The sequence below is a fragment of the Ochotona princeps genome, chromosome 5 (assembly GCF_030435755.1).
Source record: "Ochotona princeps isolate mOchPri1 chromosome 5, mOchPri1.hap1, whole genome shotgun sequence".
Classification (NCBI taxonomy): Eukaryota; Metazoa; Chordata; class Mammalia; order Lagomorpha; family Ochotonidae; genus Ochotona; species Ochotona princeps.
Window position 1 is genome coordinate 50,951,575 of NC_080836.1, and position 9,826 is coordinate 50,961,400.

The following is a 9,826-nucleotide window of genomic DNA, read 5'->3' on the forward strand; positions in this document are numbered from 1 at the left end:
TCTGTCGGAAAGACAGATTTACAGAGAAGGAGAAAGATCTTCCATCTGCTGGTTCACTCCTCAAAATGGCCACAATGGCCAGAGCTGAGCCAATCCTGAAACTAGGCGCTCCCTTGAGGCCTGCCCTGGAGGTGCAGGGTCCCAAGGCTTCGGGCCATCCTCCTCTGCTTTCCCAGTCTGAGCAGGGACCCAGATAGGAAGTGGAGCAGCCGGGGCACAAGCAGGTGCCCAAATGGGATCCTGCTTGGGAGGTGGAAGATCTACCAGTTGAGCCATTATACATGGGGGCCCTGAGGGACCATCTTTCTAAGAAGGTGTCTGTAAAGCAGCTGAGGTGGGGACGGCCATGAAGGCTCCTGTGGGCACACTGAGGCCAGTCGAGGCGGGAGTAGGGGAGAGACAGGCCTGCGGCAGTGCTGCACTGAGCCTACCTTTACCCTCTGCTCAGAGTGCGCCCCTGAGCTCTGGAAGGCCTGAGCAGCCGAGCCATAGCCGGGAGGGTGGCCGAGTAGGTGACTTCAGGAAAGCTGGGGCGGGGAGGATCGGAGGCTGGAAGGCTGGCCCGGGCCCCAGCACGTGCAGAGGGGACCCGAGCAGGGTCCTAACAGCACGAACGCCCTACCAGTTTCTGCCTCTGTTAGCTACTGGTATATTTATTTAATTAAAAACATAGCAGCCACCTGTGTTCCCCCCTCCGCTTTTCTGGGAGTGGCGCTATTTTTAAATCCGTTGCCTTTTAAGGAAAACTGAGACCGACTCCTGTAAGGATCAGTGTTGGCCCCAGAGAGTAGGGGTCCTGGGCCCGCACAGAGCAGGGTAGCGGCTATTCTCTCTCCGCGGTGCCGCCAGAGCACCCGGTGAGGAAGGTCGCCATTTGTCCTCAGTGTCCCCACTTAGCAAAGCACCTAAGCCTTTCTCGCGTCAGGCCCCGCCCACGCAGGGTCTCCGGAGGGAAGCCAGGTCACCTAGGAGAATGGGGAATGGAGTCTCAGACAGTGACCTGACCGTTAGAAACGGGCCGCTGGAAGGGAAGCGGCTGGCCAGCGCCGCCTTGGGGGCTGGGGCGGGGTATGGCTGGAGGGGATTCAGGCAGGAGCGGCCCCCAGGACGCTGCCGGCACGAACCCCGGGATGGTGTCCACCTGCGACTCCGGGGGGCCCGAAGTGCGCGGGGCGGGGGTCCGGGAACCGGGTCCCCGGCTAGCCATGGTCACCCATGCTCCCGAGCGAGCCCAGAGCAGAGCGAATTCGCCCCAGGACAATCGGAAACTGGCTTCCCCAACCCGACCCCTCAGGCTTCCCCTGAGCCTCCCAGAGCATGTTAAGATGCGCATATTAATTGAAGCCGTCCAAGGACGCAGAGTGCGGGTGGGCGCTGAGAAGTCCCGCGGGCCAGCCCTGGGTCCCGGCTCCTCGTCCGCTGGGGCGCGGCTGGGAAACCTTGGGCGTGAGCCGGAGGACGCCCACTTCCTTCACGCTCTCCACTCCTCGGGGGGCGAGGAACCACCCAGCTGTAGCGACCGACCCAAAAACTAGTAGAGCCCGGGGCGAGGAAACTGCGCCCCGGCAGGGTAGTGCGGAATGGGAGCCTTTCCCAAGCCTATCCGTTATTCCCCCTTAACAGACAGGTTTGGATCAGCAGCTGCCTTTGACCTGGCAGCTGGGAGGTCCTGCGTCCCCGAATGGCTTCCGGGAGCGCGCGCGGCCGGCCCCGGGGGCCCGGGGCACCTCAGCTCCAGGTAAGCCTCTTTGCGAAGTCCTCGGAAGAGGCTGGTGTGGGGTGTGGGGTCCGGGGCATCTTGTGTCTCGCGCACTCGCGTGTTGGTGGAGTTTTCCAGAACACAAGTGAATTAAATGCTCATCAGCAAAGCCAATGGGATGACACACACCTGCGGGCGGTGGAGCCCCACACCCTTTCCCCCCCCCCCCCCATTGTTAAGAGCGAGATCTCAGCCTCCCGGCTGTGGTTCCTGCAGCCTTCGTGGCCAGCCTACAGCCGTGGTGCAACACACTCAGCTGGGACCCCTGGCCGGGAACAGGGTGATGGGCAGCGGTGGTCGGTGTTTGGGAGTGGGTCGGCCCGAGAGGTCCCCGGTGAGAGGGCAGCCGAAGCCCAGGCGGCCTCCTGGGCTATCCGGTCGGGCAGAGCCCAGCCAAACGCGGGCTCTTGGCAGTGACTAGCAGACCTGGGAAGGCAACCCGCTGCAGGTCCTCTTAGGGAGGCCGGTCGTGGGGGTGGGAGGGGAGGCTCCTGATGAGGGTGCAGGAGCTCTGGACTTGTGGAGGGTGATGAGGGTATGGCGGGATTAGGCCACACCTGGGGAGGCGGGCATGGCACCTCGGAAGTCAGCTGGAGTCGCTGCGGTTCCACTTCCCATCCAGCTCCCTGCTCATGGCCTGAGCTGCCAGCAGAACAGGGTCCCAGGTGCCTGGGCCCTTGCACCCGCGTGGGAGACCCGGAAGAAGTTCTCGGCTCCTGGTTTCCGACCGACCCAGCCCTGGTTGTTGGAACCATTTGGGGAGTGAACCGGCGGGCGAAAGACCTCTCTCGGCTCTGCCTTTCAATTAAGTACGTCAGGCATTTCCGGCTTTGGCCTTGGCCAAGGTTTTGTTTTTCTCTTACTGGAACGACAGCCCAGAAGTTTAAAAAAAAAGAAAAAAGACGAAAACTGAAGCATGCAACTTCAAAAACCTGAAGCCTCGCCTGGCATCAAACAGCCAGCTGAGGCTGCTGGGGTCCTTGGCATCCTGAGATTGTTCTGGAAGGCCACAGGTGAGGGTGCTCTGGGGAGATCACAAGGCTGTGGAAGAAGTGGGGGAGGGAGGCTAGGGTTGGTGTTACCTGCCGGGATACACAGAGAAGTGTTTTTGATTTGATATCTGTGTGTATCTTAACGCCTGTTGAAAACAAAAACTTGCTTTGAATCAGGCCAAAGTAGTGTTACAAATAAGCCTTGGGTGGAGATAGGAACCAATTTAAAGAGAGATTGAGTCAACAGCAGATGCCAGGCCGGGAGATTGGCTAATTTACCACTTCTCCGGAACGCAGGTGCATATTGTTCCTCGGAACAAGGCCCTGTTTCACTCAGCTGGGAGACCGGCCGTGTAGGAGCTGAATCTAGGTAGGTCTGGCTACTTCCCAGCCTCAGTTCCCCGTTTGAGTCCATCCCCGGCCGTTCGGGGGTGGGGGAAGACCCGGGAGCGGGACCCGCAGGGCGTGCCGCCGGCCACCAGGTGGCGCTGCGAGCCTGGGAATGGCCGCGCCTCCGGCCGCCGCGGGGTCTCCGGGCCGGCCGCGCAGGGCCGCCGGGAGGGGCCGGGGTGTCGCGCAGCGGCCCCCGGAGGTGCGAGCGTTGTTTTGTTCTCCGGCTGGAGGGGCCGGGGTGGGGACCTGGGTGCCCTTCACAGTAAAACGAAAGCCAGGAGTGGCAGGCCGGGGTGGTGTGGGAGCGAGGCCGCTGACCAGACAGACGAACCCCGCCTCGGCGCCCGGGCCAGGCGGCGGCCGTCCCTCACACGCGGGTCTCGGGGCGCCCGCGGGTGCAGCTGGGCTCGGACCGGGGGGCGACCCCGAGGCGTCGGCCGTGGCATCGGGGTCGAGGGCCTGGGACCCGCCAGCCCCGTTGCTTGAGCGCCAGCGAATCCAGGAGAGTGTGGGGTGGGCGTGGGAGGCAGCTGGGGCGTGGGACGCCCTGTCGGGGAGCGGAGCCCGGCGCTGGCCAAGTGAGGCTGGGAGGGTGCGGTGTCGCCTGAAGGCTAGAGCTGCCCCGCAAGGCCCGCGTGGGGACCCCAAGGCCGCCCGGTGCCTTTGGTGGCAACCTAAAGGAAAGGCACGAGGCAGTGGGCGTGTGAGGGCGGAGAGGCAGCGGGGTTGCCCATGCGGTGTGTGCTGCGGGCTGCAACTTGAGAGTTGGGGGAAAGGCCTGTGGAGGCCGCCTTCCCGGCCGCCGCAGCCCCTGTGTAGCTCCAGGCCGCTGTGGGAGAGCTGGCCCGGCCTCACCCGGGACTCCTCGCCCTGGAAGCCCTTGGCAGCTGCAGCTGATGTTGGAGCAGGCCCAGGTGTGGCCCGTGCGGGAGCAGGCATTCACGACGCCAGCGCCCCAGCTGTTGGCATGAGATTGTAGAGGAAGGCCTGGGATGGCGGGTAGGGGGGTGCGGAAGGGTTGGGGCCCCTGGGGAGAGCTCAGAAAGGGTGAGGTGGCAGCAAGGTGAGGTATTAGCTGAGGCAAAAGCAGCTTGTCAGGCCAGCATGGGCAAGCCACCTGCATTGCTGCTTCACTCCCCACAGGGCTGTAAGGACCAGGCTGAAACCGGGAGCTTCATCCCTGTGGGTACAGGGGCCTAAGCACCACCTTGGTCTTGCGCTGCTTCCCCAGGTGTATTAGCAGGGATGGGAACTGGAGCAGCCAGGAGACTTGAACCAGTGCCTGTATGGAATGCCGGTGCGACGGGCTACAGCTTCACCCACTACACCACCGTGTAGACTGCTAAGGGTGTCGCATACAGCCTGGCGAGGTGGGGCTGTAGTGGACCTGAGCTGCTGCAGAGGTCATGCTAGGGCAAGTGCTGGGTGGGGCTGCAGAGCCCCGCGTCCCATGACCCCGCTGTGCCTGTGTGAGGCTGCCAGGGCTGCCCTGCTGGGTCTCTGGTCTTGCTGTGGTCTGCTGAATTCCCCTTGTGTTACTGCTGTGTGGGACGGAGGTGTCCACCCTGCCCCCATCCCACTGTCGCGTCCGGAAGTGTGCAGTGGCGCTCTCGCCCGAACCCAGCGGCTGGCCTGGGTACCAGGTGCGCCTTTGGCCTTTAGAGTCCCAGTGGACTGAGCTCTAAGTCGTTGGATCTGGTGGAAGTCGGACGAGCCCAGAGGACTGTGTTGTGTGTAGAGGAAATTGAGCGCCCTGGGGAGCCGGGGTGGTTGGGAAGCTGCAGTCTGGTTGTGGTCCCTGGCCACCCCAGGGTAGTCCATGGTGCCACAGGGTAGGAACAGCCGCCTGCCAGTTCATCACCCGGGCTGTGGCCTTGGGAGGGAGGACTGCTGGGAGTGGAGGATAAGAACTAATTGAGCCGGCCCAGGTGTTCTTTTCAGGGGCTAGCATGGCAGATGGAGGCTTAGCTGGCTCTGCCACAGTGCTGGCCCTTCCCCCTGAAGTCTTTGTTTCATTCACTATTTTTTAAGGTTAATCTATTATTTTTATTTTTATTATTATTGGAAAGGCAGATTTACCAAGAGGAGAGCTGTAACTTCCATCTGCTGGTTCATGCCCCAGATGACCCCAACAGCCAGAGCTGAGCTGATCCAAAGTCAGGGGCTAGGAACCTTTTTTGGGTTTCCCAGTGGATTCAGGGGCCTAAGAACATAAAGCATCTTCTGCCTTCCAGGCCATAAGCAGGGAGCTGGATCTGAAGTGGAGCAGTAGGGGTATGAACCAGGGCCTATTTGGGCTGCAGGTGTCCATGGTTGGAGGATTGGCCGATTGAGCCATCACAGCAGCCCCTAAAGTTTCCCCGGTGAATCTGAGGGTAGGCGGGTGAGATTGACTGAGCTCACTGTGTGCCAACGTGACGAGACGTTGTTGTCTGTGCTTTTGCAGTCCGAAGATTTGTTCAGCCTGATCGAGACGCACGAAGCCAAGCCCCTGAAGCTTTATGTGTACAACACAGACACTGACAACTGTCGCGAAGTGATTATCACCCCGAATTCTGCGTGGGGAGGAGAAGGCAGGTGAGGTCATGCGAGTCAGTTAGGAACTCCTGAATGGACCGGTTTGATGTGTGCTGAACCCTGACTGCTTCCACTGAAGATGTTATGGGCTTATTATGGGAGCTCTCATGAGTAAAGGCCAGTGCTGAGCTATGGCACTGCAACCAGGGGTGCCTTTGTGTTTCCAGGGAGCATGTGTGAGTGCTACAGTCTGTCCCTTACTGATCTTAGAGCCTGAGCCACTTTTGAGGCACCTAACAATCAGACTGTTACTCTTCTGTAATTACAGGGTGTGAATGGCGCCCGAGGGGAAGTGGCCTGGAAGCTCCAGCCCATGTGGGGAGGAGAGCTGTGCTGCTGGTGAGTTCCCTGACACACACTGTCTACTTGGGAGTTTTGCATGTCTGATTAACTTTTCTACTAGGAGGTGAATATGCTATTCATGTTGATCTCAGCCTACGTAATGCACCTCAGTACCACCACAAAGACTTCATGCTTATGGGGAATCCAAGCCAAAACTATTCACCTTCACAGATAAGTCTGGGCTAGGCTGCTGGCAGCTGCACGGAGAAAACCATAGATGCCACTGTTTTTGACTGTCTCACAACTGATGCACAAAATCTACCAGAGTACGTGAGGTCATGTGGGTGTGGCACAGGCTCAGCCCATCAGTCATTCCAATGGCAGACCATTGCCACCTCCTGCCTGGAGAAGATCAGGGTCAGCTTCGAGTCTGAACTTTGGCAATGGCAAGCTGCCCTGGCTGTCCATGTTCCCAGCATGGTTTTAATCCAACTCTGACCTAGGGGAGGAAATGGTTCTCATGCCAAGACGGTTCGTTTGTGTATCAGAGGGAAAGGGGTTTTCTGGAATGTTTATATTACAAGTCCAAAACAAATCACTTGGCCGCCTCTTAGTGCAGTACTGGGCTGTTCAAGAAGGGCAGGAATGCCTCCTTCCAGTTACTGCAGAAGCAGAGGGTTTTCCTAGGGCCAGTTTTGTATTTCTCAGCCCACACATAGGGGAAGGAATTAAATTTATAGAATAACTTTCCCCATGGAAAATGCAACTTGGTTTAAGCAGTTTCCAATTATTAGCAAAATGGACACTTTCCTTGTATGTCATAACAAAGCCCAAAGATAAGCTCACCTCCTTACTAGCAGGTTGGTAATACCCTCTATTTTTTGTAATAAAGACAGACACCTTGAGCTGTACCTTAACACAGCTCTATTTACCTAAAGAACTCTTACACCACAAAGCATATATATCTGGTCAGAAGAAGCGAGGGTACCTCAAAAAGTTCATGGAAAATTAAAAGAAAAGTTAATTTTGGTGCAAAAAAGTTTGGAATCTGTGTATAAGAGGGATCTTAAAAAAAAGTTCAGGAGAAATGTGCATGATAAATACTGCATGAATTTCACAATTTTGCACTGAAATAAACATCTTTTAATTCCATTTTCCACAAACTTTTGAAGTATTTTTGTATACATGAATCCATTCACCCAACAGTCGGTCTAAGGCAAGTGCTGTTCTCCCATGAGGAATCTGGCACACAGGCAGAAAGTGTGCGTCCACACTGCAACCAAAGAAGGCAGTTCCAACTCTCAGTTCTTCATCTTATTCCCTTATTAAAACAGTCACATGCCTGGAAGGGAGTTCACAGGACCCTGTTACCGCAGATGAATGACGAAGTAACTCCAGTACTTCGTGCTTTCCTGGCTCTGTACAAACTGCTTTAGGCACTTTGCTCACATCCTCCTAAAGATTTGGAGAGCAGGGTAAAGAATGAATTTCTCAGAAATGGGACAGAAAAGGTGAGCGCAGGGAAGGTAAATGGTGTTTTAGGAAATGAAACTACTTGAACAGCCAAGTTATATAAATTCTAAAACTGTTGTAGAATGAACTAAAACCCAGAAACTAGAATTATGGCAACAAAACTTAAAAATTAGCTGCTAAAAGCATACTTCGATTAAATCTTAAGAACTCTGGAAGGGAAATGATCAGATAGTATGTGACAACATGCAGTGAGTTTACAGAGCCTGTCCCCACACTTCTAAAAACCAGGCTGTTTTCTCAGAAAAACTCAGCAGTGATGTAATCAGATCTGAGTGGCTGGTGACCTGGAGGACTGTAAAGCCTGCGTGTGCCATGTGAACGCCACCAAAGCGCATCAGGTAACGGACAGCAAAACAGCGATACACTCTTGGGATGCTTCACCTCAAGTCCGCCGTCTAGGCTTCGTGTAGGAGGTCTTGGAGGAAGTGTGCTCATTTAACTGAAGATATTTTTAGAGGGGGATGGCGGCATAAGGAAAAAATAAGTCTATTAGAAACAACCAAGTGTCTCTTTAAGGTACAGATTCTCAGGGTGGCTTCTACACTTCCTCTCACATGTACATACTACTGTCTCTGCAAATTAAACAGGAATTGCAAAGTGAGCTGCAGGAAGTGTCCACTCTTCCTTGCCCCAGGGCTGCTGCTTGCAGACCCTGGCCTTGAGGACAGGTATCATGACCAATGACTGTGCCTAAGTGATTGTGAAATGAATGGGCAGATTCCATTCTATTCTTTAGCCACTGCGGACCTGCTGGGTCGCTGGTATGTTACCCCAGATCCGTAGCATTTGTTTAGGGAAATCTCAGGATGACAACACTGGTCTTCAGGTAGATTCGTGTCTTTTACCTCAGCCTGTGTCCAGGGAGACAAGTGCTCCTAGTGGTTCACTCCCCCCCAGAGCCTACATGGGTCTGCCTCAAGTCCAGAGACTGACATTTCACTGTAGGGCTTTCAGGTGGGTGCAGGGACCCAAGCTGTATAGCATCTTAATCTCTAGTCTAAATGCCAGCTTCACTCCTCTAGTTTTTGATTTAAATATGTCACTTAAATCCATTTCCTTGTATGGCTTATTTTCCTCTATTTCTGAATTTGCCACTAACAGTCATTTATTGAAAAGTAATATAGTGAAGCAGCGATCTAAGTCTATACTATTTATTCAATCTCATAGCTATACATCCACTGTATACCTCAGCACAATCTTAAAACTAGGCATTTCCCTTTACGTCAGGGCTTCAGCAGTTATTCCATGAGGGTACTTTAAGATTCAGAAAGGTGAAAATTCAAACAAAACTAGAGAAATATGCAGGCAGCGCTAAAGCACTCAAGCAATGGTAACACTTCAGTACTGTGTCAGGGTTCTTTTTTAAAAAAAATTGCAAAAAACCAGGATTTCTGTCTTCATCTTTGGAGCAATAGGTTTGGCCCTCAAGCCACTCCCGAAAGCACTGTCAGTCACCCAGGATTGGGGTTGATAATGGTTATTAGTATACCCTAACAGCATGAGACATTTTGTGCTTGTCTTGAAGTATACTTAAAAGAACTGATTCAGCTGATTCTTAAGGGCTAAGATTTAGTCAGTATCCTAAATCTTGAAAGCTCCCTTTGATGTAATTTTCAGTCTTTACATTTTAACTGTCATTGTTTATTACTGTTTTGGCTACATTCTCTACAATTTCAGCAGCATCTTAGACAATGTGTCTATGTACAATGAAAAAAAAAACCACAAAATGGCTTGCAACATCAGCTAAGAGCCACAGTTCAACTGTACAATGATCAGGAGCATCTGTGGTGAGTATAGCCTCCCTTTTCTGCAACACGGACAGCTTACAGGTAAGCATCATGGCTGTGATGACAGAAAAAAATCCTTAGAGAAATGAAAAACAGCGTCCTGAAAAAAGATTGGTTTCTACCATACAAGGCAGTTGGAAAACGTTCACATTTTAACAAATCTGTACAAACCACAAGAAACTTGTTTATGGGATCATTACCCCACCTTGCTGATAAGAACCTTCTGGAAATGTAGAGTAACCATGAACAATTTATAAATCTAGTATCTATGTGCTCCACAGCCCTAGAGCCAACAGACTGATCTAAGGAACTTGTATTTCTACATGCCTTGATGGTTAATGAAAGCCTGCTTTAAGATCTCCATCACGTAGTCAATTAGAACCTGCAAGGAGTTCATTCATTTTTTTTTTTGTTTTTGTTTTTTTTTTTTTTTTTTAGCAAAGAAGCAACATCATTTAGCAGCAATTAAAGCGCCTTCAAGAAGACTTAAAAAAAATACAATA